At 47.1% G+C, this 14372-nt stretch overlaps 1 pseudogene; it reads left to right on the top strand.

The window, feature by feature from the left end:
• The first annotated feature begins 1293 nt into the window (after positions 1-1293).
• LOC142260485 (uncharacterized) overlaps positions 1294-14372 on the top strand; it is a 31118-nt pseudogene continuing 18039 nt past the window's right edge.

The raw sequence follows: 14372 nt of genomic DNA, 5'->3' as shown, positions 1-14372 counted from the left end.
AATGAAGACTCAGAGAAAGAGATTTTACGGTGAGTACACAAAAATCCTTCTTTTGCTCTGCGGCACAATACGGCACTCTGCAGAAAAACCGCAACCGTTTTTTTTGCCGCCGGTTGCGGGTTTTTTTGCATAGACTTACATTAGTGCCGTATTGTGCCGCATGGGCTTGCGTTCGGTCCGGTTTTTGCCGCATGCGGCAGATTTAGCCGATGCCGCGGCCGGATGGAACGTTGCCTGCAACGTTTTTTGCTCCGGCAAAAAAAAACCGCATCCGGCCGCTGCGGCACATTTTCAATGCATGCCTATGGACGCCGGATGCGGCGCGATGCGGAAAAAAACGCACGCCGCCGCCGTAGGCGGTTTCTTCCACTGCGCATGCTCAGTAGCGTGCTGCAACCGGAAAAAAACGGACCGGCCGCATGTAAAAACTTATGCAAAGGATGCGGTGTTTTCGCCGCATCCGTTGCATAGGTTTCACAGCCGGATTGAGCCGCAGTGCTCAAACCGGATGTGTGAAAGTAGCCTTAAGGAGTTAAAGATGCGGTTCACCCATTTTTTTGCTACATCCGTATAACATTGAGAAACAATATTTCTCTCAAATACGTTCCGTTGGTAATAGTGCCTGTGAGCAGCACTATTGCGGACCGCTGTTTCCCATCGTGTGACCCCTGGGCTCCGTGTCCTCGGATCTGGTGATGTCACGTCAACTTCCTGTTCACATGACACCACCGCGGCCGGCCCCAATCTCCTTGAGTCACTGGGCTGTGGGTGGCGTTTCCTTGCTCGTCACAGCCCAGCATCGCTCCGGCTTGTTTGCTCTGGAGTGAAAGAGGAGGGAGCAGGGAGATGGACTTTCATGCTGGGCTGTGTGGAGCGGTGCAACGACGCCCACTGCCCAGTCACTCATGGAGACTGCAGCCAGCCTCAGTTGGCGTGACAACACCGGATGCTGGGGGTCATGGAGCCCAGGGGTCACGTGATGGGGTAAGCGGACCACAATAGCGCTGCTCACAGGCACTATTGGCAACACAAGGTATTTGAAAGAAACCTTATTTCTCAACATTATATCGCTGTGGCCCATAATGAAAAGGGGTGAACCACCCCTTTAAGTGAATAGGTGTAACTACAACATCGCTAAGTATTATCAGTTTCGTTTCCTCCTTCCCTCAACTATGAGCCACGGTGTCTGCTGATCTGGGGGTGAAGGGTTTAAGTGAATGGATGTAACTACAACATTGTTAAATATTGAGTAACATTCACTTTCAGTTTCATTTCTTCCTTCTTCCGTCAGCCATGACGTCTGCTGATCTGAGAGACGAGCTGCTCTGCTCCATCTGTTTATCTATTTTTAAGGATCCTGTAACGCTGAGATGTGGACACAACTTCTGCCGGGTCTGTATTGATCGTGTGCTGGATACACAGGACGAGTCTGGAGTTTATTCCTGTCCTGAATGCAGAGAAGAGTTTCAGGAGCGGCCGGCGCTGATGAGGAACATAAATTTTCATAATGTCACAGAACGATTCCTGGTTACTCAGCAAGAACAAGAGGAGATCACCGGGATCTGCTGCACTTACTGTGTGGACTCTCAAGTACCTGCCGTTAGATCCTGTCTACACTGTGAGGCTTCTCTGTGTGAGAAACACCTGAGGGCTCACAGCAAATCACCAGAACACGTCTTATCTGATCCCAGCACTTCTCTGGAGAAAAGGAAATGTTCTGTTCATAAGGAACCTTTAAAGTATTATTGTACTCAGGATGCCGTCTGTATCTGTGTGTCCTGCAGTTTGATTGGGAAACATAAAGGACATAAAATGGAGTCACTGGATGAGGCCTCAGAGAACAAGAAGAAGAAACTGAGACATGCTCTCCAGAAACTGACCACAAAGAGAGAGAAGACTGAGGAAAGAGTCCGGAGTCTGGAGGAGCGATGGAGAAAAGCTCAAGAGAAAGCAGCCGGAGAAGCCGAGAGAGTCACTGCCCTGTGTACCGACATCAGGAGACGGGTGGACGACCTGGAGAAGAAGGTCCTGAGTGAGATCTCCAGGCAGGAAAAGGAAGAGTCACTGTCGCTGTCTGCTCTGATCCATCAGCTGGAGATAAAGAAGGACGAGCTGTCCAAGAAGATGAGGCACATTGAGGAGCTGTGTAACATGACTGATCCACTGACCGTCTTACAGGAACCAGACACCGGGGACTTGTGTGATCCTGAGGAGGAGGGAGGTGATGAGGACACAAAGGGACATGATAAACAGCTCCATGATGGAGATGACCTGGATGTGGCTGTGATCTCACACACATTACACACATTATGTGAGGTAATATCAGGTATAAGGAGCGGGATCTATGTGGAGGATCCTGCAGACATATTACTGGATATAAACACAGCTGGTAATAATCTCCTTATATCAGACGACCTGAAAACTGCGACCTGGACACAGAAGTACCAGAAACGTCCAGAAACAGCAGAGAGATTCCAGTATAATCAGGTGATGAGCAGGAGGGGATTTACCTCAGGACGACATTACTGGGATGTGGAGAGCTGTAGATCAGGGCGGTGGATGGTGGGGATGTGTTATCCCAGTATAGACAGGAGGGGAGAAGATTCACTGATTGGAGAGAATAACAAGTCCTGGATTTTGTGTAGATATGATAATCAGTATTCAGTGAGACATGACAGTGATGTGATCCAGTTACCTGACAAGATCTCCAGTGATAGATTCAGGATCTGTCTGGATTGAGAGGCCGGGCAGTTGTCCTTTTATGAGCTGTGTGACCCCATCAGACACTTACACACCTTAACTGCCGCCTTCTCCGAGCCCCTTCATGCTGCCTTATGTGTATTTATGGTATATATTGATGGTCACTATGTATATAGCTGGGTGAAGATTAGAACATAACAGGAAAGTAACATCAGAAAATTCCTTATTTGTTAAGTAACTTTCATTGTAAACATTTTTCTGAATTCTATGACATAAAATACATTTCCCTCCGGAGCCTCCTGAAATCTTCCTGTGTTTCCTGAGACCACTGACCTTAAGAATATATTTTCCACAGCGATCACTTCTCAGCAGTCTCATTATCAACACAGGAAGGAAATGAAGTGTAAGGTAACACCTCTGGTATAAAGCTGGAGGAGGATGATGCAGGATCCACCATTGACAATAACTGATGGACACAGCTCCCCCCTCCCCGCACAGGGATCTCTGCACAGGACACAGAGCATGCCCACAAGTCCTCTCCGGATGACGCTCTCCTCCATCCATGTGTCTGCTGTGGAGCAAATCTTTGAGTGACATTAACAGGAAATAGCAGCAGCTCAGACAATATGGCCGCCCCCATCATCATGTACAGAAGACAAAATATAAAAAATTAAAATTAAATGTGAAAATCAATAAGAAAAAGAGAAAACAGATCATATGTAATAATAGCGTCTAATTCTTAGATAATGCAAATTTAGGATTATTCAGACTTAACCGTTTAAAGACAGACAATTTAGAGTTTTGCATTTTCATTTTTTCCTCCCAATTTTCTAATCACCATAACTTTCTTATCTTTCCGTCACCATAGACGTATAAGAGCTTGTGTGTTGTGAGAATAGCTGCAGATTTTGTTGACACCATTCATTTTACCGTATAAAGTTAGGAAAATGGGAAAAAAAATCCAAATGCAGATTGGGCTGATTAATTTCAGATTTATATATACAATTTTGTTTTTTGTTTTTTTGTTTTTTTTCAATTTTTGAATTCTTTACATTTCTTTATATTTAACTTAGGAAAAGGAGGGGATTTGAATGTTTGTGTTTTTTTTTCCTTTTCTAACATGTTAGGTTTCTTTTTTAACGGCGTTGACCCTGTGATTGCTTGTTCTGTATAGAGCAATGCTCCATTGATGTTGTCTAGTGTAAAAATTATGGCTGAACATCACAGGAAAATCAGCTTGACCAGTATGTGGATATGTGGACTTTACATAGGTCCTCAGCCGTCATGGCAGCCCATCGATGCCTCATGATCATGTTGCAGGAAGGCTAATGGGCAGTCAAACTAACACCTGAGTCGGATCTTGGAGCCTAAATGCTGCTGTTAGTGACTGACAGGAACATTTATCAAGTTACCAGTTTGATTGTTGACGGTTTGCTGCTGTAAAAAGTAATCTGTCAGCAGGTTTTTGTTATGTAATCTGAGAGCAGCATAATGTGGGGGCAAAGAGTCTGATTCCATGGATGTGTCAATTACTGAACTGCTTGTGCAGTTTTGATATAATCCCTGTCTTCACTGCTGTAGATGTAGCAGAACTCGGAATGCTGAGCTCTGTATAACCCCGCCCACACCACTGATTGGCAGTTTCCTGTGTACACTGTATATTGTCAGCAATCTGCCAATCAGTGCTGGGGTCAGGTTTACACAGACTAGCTGGACTAGCCACCACATGAGACCTAATCCTCTAGTGATAATGTCCTGCTGATAAAACACTGATTGAAATTACAGCAAGCTACTGAGCAATTGACACATCCCTGGAATTAAGGGTGCTTTACACGCTGCGATATCGCTAACGAATTATCGTCGGGGTCACGGTGTTTGTGACGCACATCCGGCGCCGTTGGCGACATCGCAGCGTGTGACACATATGAGCGACCTTAAACGGTCGCAAAAGAGACAAAAATCGTTGGTTTTGGAGAGGTCGTCCTAAAACCAAAAATAGTTTTCTGCTTATTAGCAATGTTGTTCCTCGTTCCTGCGGCACCACACATCGCTGTGTGTGACACCGCAGGAGCGACGAACATCTCCCTACTTGCCTCCACCGGCAATGCGGAAGGAAGGAGGTGGGCGGAATGTTACGTCCCGCTCATCTCCGCCCCTCCGCTTCTATTGGACGCCTGCCGTGTGACGCCGCACGAACCGCCCCCTTAGAGAGGAGGTGGTTCGCCGGCCAGAGCGACGTCACAGGGCAGGTAAGTGCGTGTCACGGGGGTAAGCAAGGTTGTACGCCACGGGCAGCGATATGCCCGTGTCGCACAACCGACGGGGGCGGGTACGATCGCTTGCGATCTCGCTAGCGAGATCGCAGCGTGTAAAGTACCCTTTAGACTTTCTGCCCCTACATCATGCTTCTGTCAGATTAAATAGCAAAAACCTGCTGCCAGATTCCCTTTAAAGACAGATACTGTGGAAAAGAGACAACATGTCCCCTGTGTACAACAGGCTCAGCTCCGGTGTTAATTATTAGACGATATAGATGATATATTCCCCTTAGGAGAGATCTGCTGATGATCAGCCGATCGCTGCTTCCGCTTCCATTTAGTAAATGATTATCTTGACTCTGACAACTGGATCCATTTGCTGTTATGATGACATGAGTTGCTGGTGACAGATCCTGTAATTTTCATCCTGTGTAGTCAGCACATTGAGCACATGAAGGTGGCGCTTTCTGAATATTGAAATCACTAGTAGCATAGCCGAGTACTATGAGTCCCGGAGTCACCGCCGCCGGCTCCTGCCTGTACCCTGATAGCTATATAACTGTAACAGCCGCTACTTTCAGCCATTACGAAGGGGAGATCACGATGTAAAGATTTATACAGCTGTCATTAAAGGAGTTTTCCACTTATAGAAAAGTGATCCCCAATCGTTTCCCAGCATGTAAAATCACAAACGTAGACAGTACTCCCCCCTCCCCCGGTCCAGTGTCAGGTCGCAGCGATGTGCGTTGCAGTCATGGTGTCACCTCTGCAACCGATACGCAGAAATCAAAGCTGCGGTGGAGAACTGGTGCCGAACAGCGGGAGGGGGAGTACTAACTGTATGTTACAGGCTGGGAAACATATTGAAACCAGTTTTCTATAAGTGAAAAACCCCTTAAGTCCAAAAAATGCTGCATAAATCTTTAAACATTTAGCTCCCCCTAGTGGTGGCCAGAATTATTGTATATCGTCATACTGTTATAAAGAATCCTCATAAGCATGTAAGGATCTGACATCAGCTTCTTGTTAATGGTTTCCAGATGGCAAAAACTGAAAATATTTTAACTGTAATAAATAAAAATGACTAATGATAAGACAAATGATTGTATAACTACAGCTAAAACTGCTGATAATAAATGGTATATTATTGCACATTACTGCTGGTGTTTTTATTGTGTGTGCAGCTCGGTGAACTGGGGGCAATTTTATAAAAATGTCTCATTACTACAGGAGTAGTCATCTGGGAGGGGCGGATTCAGGGAAGAAATATATTCACCTAATGTAACCTACAGTGGGATATGATTTCTCTGTACCGTATTTTTCGTTTTATAAGACGCACCCCAAATTTGAAGCAGGAAAATAGGAAAAAAAATATTTTTACTGTTAAAATTGGGATCCGTCTTATAATTCTAGTGCATCTTATATTAGCTCACCAGGGGAGAGCGGCAGTGGTGGCGCAGGTCACAGGAGGCAGGGTCTGTGATGCTGTGGGCTCGGAGGAAGGGGTGTCCCGGCTCAGGAGGGTCAGTGGCACGAGGGTCGGCAATACAGCGGGCTCGTGGGGTGTCACGGCAGCTGGCACCATTGATCTGCTGGTGGGCTGCAGGCTCCGTGGAATCTTCGGCTGTTCACACAATGGAATTCAAGAAAATGGCTGCAGAGGGAGCGCTTGCACAGATTGGCCTCTGCGTCCATTTTCTTGAACTCCATCGTGTCAACTGACAACTCAAAACAGCCAGCAGCCCGCTGGCAGATTAATGGTGCCCGGAGCAGCAACACCCCACGAGTCCGCAGTTTCGCTGACTGTCCACTGACCCTCCTGAGCTGCTCCGCTGCAGTGACACCCCCCTCTCCGATCTCTCTGTATCTCCAACCCTGTGACACCAGTGCCGGTAAGGCTAAGTTCACACTTCCGTTATTTTGCATCAGTCACAATCAGTACTGTAACTGATGCAACGGATGCGTTGCGTTGCAGATAGTGGCACAACTGATGCTGCAAAAAATATCAGTTGTGTTTTTTTCTTTTTTACTGGGTTTTTTTTTACGGCCGCCGGGCGATCAGCTGATCGCTCACAATAGCCAGCCACCGGGCGATCAGCTGATCGTTCACAATAGCCAGCCACCGGGCGATCAGCTGATCGTTCACAATAGCCAGCCACCGGGCGATCAGCTGATCGTTTTGGCCGCTGGAACTGAATTTACAGTCATGGTTTTTTACTGTGCGCATGCTCACAGTAAAAAAACCATTCAGCCGCAGACAAACGTTGCTCCCACCGGATGGTCAGTCAGTAAACGACTGATCCGTCACGCGGCGGATGCAACACAGTGCCATCAGTCACAATCCGTAGCTAATAGAATTCTATGGGGGAAAAAAAAGGATTCCCGCAAAATATTTTGCAGGATACCGTAATTCCTCAAGGCGACGGATTGTGACTGATGCAAAGCAACAGAAGTGTGAACTTCGCCTATACCATACCCGGATTATAAGACACACCTCCATTCTTCCCCCGGTTTTGGGGGGAAAAAAGTACGTCTTATAATTCGGAAAGTACGGTACAATGTGCAAACAAACATCTAAGAAAACTATGGGCCGGATTTGTGATTTCATGAAGCCAATTTTCTTATTTTGTCTTTTTTTTACGGATTTATTTTGTCCCAAAGTTTTCAAAATTTTGCACACAGTTCATGAATTTAGCAGAAAATAAAAATGCTCCATTTATTGCTTTAACTAGTATTTGTGACTAAAAAAAAAGTCACGAAAATGTGTCAAGGGGAAATCTTGTCTAGGAACCAGGGACTAATGCCGGCGTCACACGGTACGATATTAATAACAAATAAATGGTCTGCACTCAGGCTGAGTTGAGGATGGTGCAAGTGAAAATGGGGTAATACCCGAAAGTCATGTATGAATAAATTCACTGCACTCGTTATTGAACGTGAAATAATTTTTAATGAAACGTGGAAAAGAAAAAATATCCAACGACGTTTCGACCTACCGGGTCTTTATCAAGTCTCTGTCTGATAGGTGACTGTATAAGGTGAGGAATATAGTGCACTGAAGCACTAAGACAATTGAAAAAGGTGCCTTAGAGATAAGATGTGCAAGTGCAGCCGCACCGTTGCTGGAGAATTCTAGTGTATTGCTACGGTACGATATAACGGGCGATATGTCGTCGGGGTCACGTCGTTAGTGATGCACATCCGGCATCGCCAGAGAAATCGTACCGTGTGACACCTCCGAACGACTGAACGAGCAAAAATACCTTATCGTTGCTCGTTGACACGTCGTTCATTTTCAAAATGTCGGTCCTCCTTCTGTGCTCCGGCTGTTTATCGTTCCTGTGGCAGCACACGTCGCTCCGTGTAACACCTCGGGAACGACGAACACAGCTTACCTGCGTCCTGCCGGCAATGCGGAAGGAAGGAGGTGGGCGGGATGTTACGTCCCGCTCATCTCCGCTTCTATTGGCCGGCTTCCGTGTGACGTCGCTGTGACTCCAAACGTCCCTCCCCCTTCAGGAAGAGGGTGTTCGCCGCCCACAGCGACGACGCCTAGGGGGGGTAAGTGCGTGTGACGGGGTTAACTACTTTGTGCGCCACAAGCAACTAATTGACCGTGACGCACAAACGACGGGGGCGGGTGCGATTGCTTATGCGATTGCGTGACGCCGGCATAACGTGAGATGTACCATAAAAAAGTAACATCCGGCTGGAGCTCTTTTCAGGGGCCTCTGTATCCCTCTTTAGTAACCTTTAGGGTAGGATTCCACTTGCGAGAAACTCACGCATATCTTGCATTGCATCACCTGGCATGGCCTACCTCTCTCTCGACAGGAGCGGGTCGGCTTCTGTATTTCTATGCAGCTGACCCGCTCCTGTCAGGAAAGAGGCAGGCCGTGCCGGGTGATGCGATGCGAGATAAGCGTGAGTTTCTCACAAGTGGAATCCTACTCTCATAATGAGTGTTGCTCACCCTCACTTCCTAGCTAGCTAAGTCACAAGCCTTTCTCCTAGGCTCCACAGCTTTTTCCTCCTCTGCCTGTCTCCATGTGTCTATTGCCAGGAAATGGGAAATCTATGCTCCCTATGTGCCGTCTGGTGCAGGGTATAGCGACGCCAGGGGGAGTGCTTGATTAATCAGTCAAGAAATCACACGAGTCTCTGGTAAACTAAGGTGCTGGTGGCCGGCGCTGCGGCCGGTTGCATTCGGGTCCCCCACCCAGGCTGGTGGTCTCTATAATTTTCCTCTGCACTGACTTTGTGTAAGATGGACTTCCTAGTCTGGAACTCAAGAGTCCGCTCCCGGCTGGATGTGGCCTAAAGAGCCGATCCCGCAGATGCTGGCCCGTGGGATCTATGGGCCCTGGTGGTGACCTCTTATTCCTTTCGGTGGGCTGTTGTCTTCTATCAGGGACTTTGGGTGGGACAGGACCTATAATCCTGGCCTTAATCGGTTAATTAACCAGGCCGCTTATTTCCGGTCCTGGTTTCAGGGTCCGAGTACCCCCCTTTGTGCTCCGGTTTCTGGGTCTGTTCCCCGTGTCGGTACCGGCGGGCTACAACCCTGGCCCGGTACACCTCTGTTCTGCCAAGCTGTCTTCCCGTCTCCTGCTGACGGAGACCACCGTCTGCCATCTAGCCAGTGGCACCAGGGCTCCTACCCTGGCACCGTTCAACTTGAACTTTCTCTGCTGGAGCTACACTTAGCTTCAGCCCACACTCCTCTCTCCTTGAACTCCAAAACTACACTAACTACTGGTTTCCCACCCCAGGCTGTCTAGACCCCTGGGTGGGCTTGTCCAACGGCCTGGTCACGCCCACTGGTGTGTCTATCTTTCCCTAAGGCCCCCTTCACACGAACATGAAAAAAGTACCGTTTTTTCACGTACGTATTAAAGGGGTGGTTTGCTCCCAGTGTGTTGTGTTTGTGGCACATGCGTGTTCTCCGTGTGTTATACGTAATAACACACGGAGCGCGGAAAGCCCCGCCTTACCTGTGTCTTCCGGAGCGGTCTGTGGTGCTGAATGACAGTGTCCGGCACAGGCCACGCCCCGCTGATGCTGCTTCCGGCCCCCAGTGAAGATGATGTGTTGTTCAAATTCACTGGGGATTGGATGGAGGTGACAGCCGTGGCAGAGACTGCAGGGCTGGTGGAGGTGAGTGTGTGCTTTTTTTATTTTTTAAATGACACGTGTGTTTCTCCGGCACGTGTCACATGGGCCCGTATCCACACTACATCCGTGTGGTACGTGTGCGGGCCGCGTGACACCCATACTGCCGGAGAAAAACGGACATGGCTCCGTATGGAGCACACGTCTGCTCCACACGGAGGCACGGGCCAATGGCTGAACACGTGCGTGCACATAAACCCATTGATTTTAATGGGTTTACGTGTGCCCGTGTCTCCGGTACATGCGGGCACTGACCTAGCACGTACCGGAGACACCTGCGTGTGAAGGGGGCCTAAGGGGGGGTGACTAGGGTTTCAGGTCCACTGTGTGTTTCCTAAATGAGGGAAGGTGTTGTGCGGGGGCCTATCTGTGACTACCTAGTTTTGCCAGGGCGTCACACCTATACTATCAGGAAGCATGGGTACCCCATTCAGAAATGCTCGATCTAGCAAAATATAAAATCAATTGATCTGATCGTCACACAGCGCGGCGAGAAAATAATTCCTAACTGAGCTGCACCTATGCTCTGGAACACACTACCAAGAGCAATCCGATTAATTCCCAACATCCACAGCTTTAAGCGGGCCCTAAAAACGCATTTCTTTAGACTAGCCTATCCCCTCACCGCCATGATCTAATCTAGTCCCTTTCTGCCCTTCATAACAAAATTTTTACTTCCAATTCTTGTCCCCTGTAGCTGTATGAATTCTGGCCGATGACGGGTTCATGCAGCTGGTTTTGAATCCCCTATTAAATCGATGGCTGGACCACATATATGACAAGCTTTTCTCCCCCATTCACCTTTTGTGCCTCCCGTATCTCCTCATAGACTGTAGCTTACGAGCAGGGCCCTCACTCCTCCTGGTATCTTAATTTTGTTATTTTGTATTGTCTCATATTGTCTGTACATGTCCCCTCTGAACTGTAAAGCGCTGCGGAATATATTGCTATAGAAATAAAACTTATTATTACTCAAATTGTTTTTTTGGTCGCAGCAACATCCATTAAGATGCAAAAACAGGTGATCAAAACATCTCATCGGTGCAAAAATTGTATAAGTAAAAATGTCAGCTCAAGACGCAAAAACAGAAGCCGTCCCTGAGCCCCAGATCCTGAAAAATGAGAACGCCACAGGCCTCGGAAAATGGCAACAAAAGCACAATTATTTTTTTGGGCAAAATTCTGAATTTTTTTCACCACTTAGATAAAAGTGAAACTATCCATGTTTGGTGTCTACAAACTTGTACCAACCTGGGGAATCATAATACCATATAGTGAACATGTTAAATACCCCCCGCCCCACCCCACCCGCAAATAACTGTGGATTTGCACTTTTAATATTTTCTCTGTTTTCAGTACAATATATGGTTAAACGAAAGGTGTCATTCAAAAGTACAACTCGTCCTGCAAAAAAACAAGCCCTCATATGGGTATATTGACATAAAAATAAAAAGGTTATGGCTCTTGGAAGGAGGAAAAAACGGAAAATTGCCAAGGGGAGGTGGTTGAAGGGGTTAATAGTAATATTTCTAAAGGGTATGAACTATCCCTCTTTCGTACACTTGTTAGTAACATATCTGGCTTTGGGAAAGCTGGGTGATTACTGTACCTATTTCTCGGCTGACACAGCTTTCCCGGTGTCCGGATTAGATGCGGGGCCCAGGATCCTGGGGTGACTGTGACTCCTGCACCCCGGATAGTTATACCGCTCTCTGTAATATCTGCTTGGTTCAGCAGCAGATGTATCAGTCTATGTGTAATACACAGATATTTCCTTGTATATTGGAGCAGTTGTATTATGTGTGTGTGAGTGTAAACTCCTCAAGATTTGCAAATTAAAAGGTTTATGTCTGAATCTATTTCTTTCTTCCCTATAGTAGCCCGGCCATATCTCCAGATCCTCACTGCGACATTCCTTACATTTTTCTGGCTCCATCTCCTCCATACACGTTTCTGTGCTCAGTGTGAAGTGGGCGGTCCTTCACTGGTGGCCATGTGACCTCTATAAACTACATTTCCCACAAGCCCCGGCTTCTTCTCCAGACTCACTGCTCTCATCCGTGTAAAGCTATATTAGCTGCTCCTCCAATGCTTTGTGATAGGAGTAGTGATAGGAGGTTCTGTGTATAGGCCGACCGCCCTCCATACTACAATACTGTGTGTGTATTAGATATTTTCCCTTATGTGTCCTCTCCTATCTCTTTGCTGCCCATAGCAACCAATCACAGCGCAGGTTTCATTTTACCAGAGCGGTTTAAAACATTAAAGCTGAGCTCTGATTGGTCGCTATGCGTAACAGAGACAGTTTCTCTTTCAGACAGTGTGGATGAAGGCCCAGTTGTATTTATATTGTATGTATAGGCAGGAGGCGGCCATTATAACAAATATTCATGCTTTATATGAGGAAAAAACATTAGTGGTTTAGTTGCTGGTATGTCTGTGCTCGTTCGGCTTTACAGCGCTTTATGAGAGGATACTATTATGTGTGTGACAGGAGCGGGCGCACAGAGTCAACATGGGCACTGTACGAAATGTGAAATGTGCGCACTATTGGATCCAAAGACCTCAAATTTGGACTCATCAGACCAAAGCACAGATTTCCACTGGTCTAATGTCCATTCCTTGTGTTCTTTAGCCCAAACAAGTCTCTTCTGCTTGTTGCCTGCCTTAGCAGTGGTTTCCTAGCAGCTATTTTACCATGAAGGCCTGCTGCACAAAGTCTCCTCTTAAAGGGAACCTGTCACCTAAAATATGCGTTCTGACCTATCAGCAGACGCATGTGTGCCCTAATTACACCTTCCTACCCATCCCTGTCTTATAAAATTGTATAATATGAAAGTAATAAAAAACGTTATTACCTTCATATTTCGTATGTAAATAGCAGGGAATATGGTCACAGGGGCAGCGCCTTGCCCCTGCATACTTTCCGTGGTATCACGCCCCTGTGGGCATGATACCATGGAGTCACATGAGCCACGTCACCGTCACTCATTCTATCCTGCACGCGTTTACACTTACTATTGCCGCAGGCTTCCCTTCCGGGTTCTCCTTGTCAGTTTCAGACGCGTAGTGCGCGTCTGAAGCCGGTGCGTGAACACCCGGAAACGAAGCCTGCCACAATGCACGCAGGGGTGTGATACCACGGAAAGTATGCAGGGCAAGGCGCCGCCCCTGTGTCCATATTCCCTGCTATTTACATACGAAATATGAAGGTAATAAAACGTTTTTTATTACTTTCATATTATACAATTTTCTAACACAGGGATGGGTAGGGAGGTGTAATTAGGGCACACATGCGTCTGCTGATAGGTCAGAACGCATATTTTAGGTGACAGGTTCCCTTTAATAGTTGTTCTAGAGATGAGGTGTAAGCTGCAAAATACGGTGTGTGTGTGTGTGGGTGTATACACACACACACCGTATTTTGCAGTTTATAAAATGCAACGGATTATAAGATCACAAGTTTAGATAAAAAAAAAGGGGTGTCCATCTTACAATTCGGTGGTGTCTTACCGTGAAGGGGTATCAGCCGTGGTGGAGCGGGAGTCACAGGAGGCAGGGGCGGTGGTGGAGCAGGGCGGTGGTGGAGCGTGGGTCACAGGAGACGGGGGCGGTGGTGGAGCGGGGTCACAGGAGGCAGAGGCGGCGATGGTGGAGCAGGGCGATGCTGTGGCGGTGTGGAGGGGGTAACAGATGCTTGCTGCGGGTGCTGTGAGTGAGGCAGGAAACATCCAGACACTTTCGGCGGTGCGGGCTTCAAAGAAATGGCTCCTGGCGGCTGCGCATGAGTAGATTGCGATATCGGCTCAATGACAAGCCAGGATCTCATCTGCGCACGCTACCTCCGGACGCCATTTTCCTTAAAAAAACAAGCAAAAGACACAACAAATTTCAGCCAATTACACTGAGCAAAGGGGTTTAAAGTAAAAAGATGTCCAAGTATCACAATATAATCCCACCACCCCCTGCTCAGAAATAACTATGGGTGTAATTGCTTCAAGTTTAGCAAAAGTAAGAACAATTCACAGAAGATAGAACAAAAAAAAGGATAAAACATATAATCTTTATTGTGAAAAACAGAATAAAATATAGGTTGTAATGCAAAGGACAGGACACTAGATGGCAGCACACTGCAGGAGACCAGTGAGGGCAGATACAGCACCAGCAATGTGTGACACAGATCAGGCGTCTCAGCAATAAAACACGTGTGGAGACAATATGGGGGAATAACTGAGGCACAGC

The sequence above is a fragment of the Anomaloglossus baeobatrachus genome, unplaced genomic scaffold (genome assembly GCF_048569485.1).
Source record: "Anomaloglossus baeobatrachus isolate aAnoBae1 unplaced genomic scaffold, aAnoBae1.hap1 Scaffold_111, whole genome shotgun sequence".
NCBI classification, from domain to species: domain Eukaryota; kingdom Metazoa; phylum Chordata; class Amphibia; order Anura; family Aromobatidae; genus Anomaloglossus; species Anomaloglossus baeobatrachus.
This window is presented reverse-complemented; position numbering and strand designations above follow the sequence as displayed.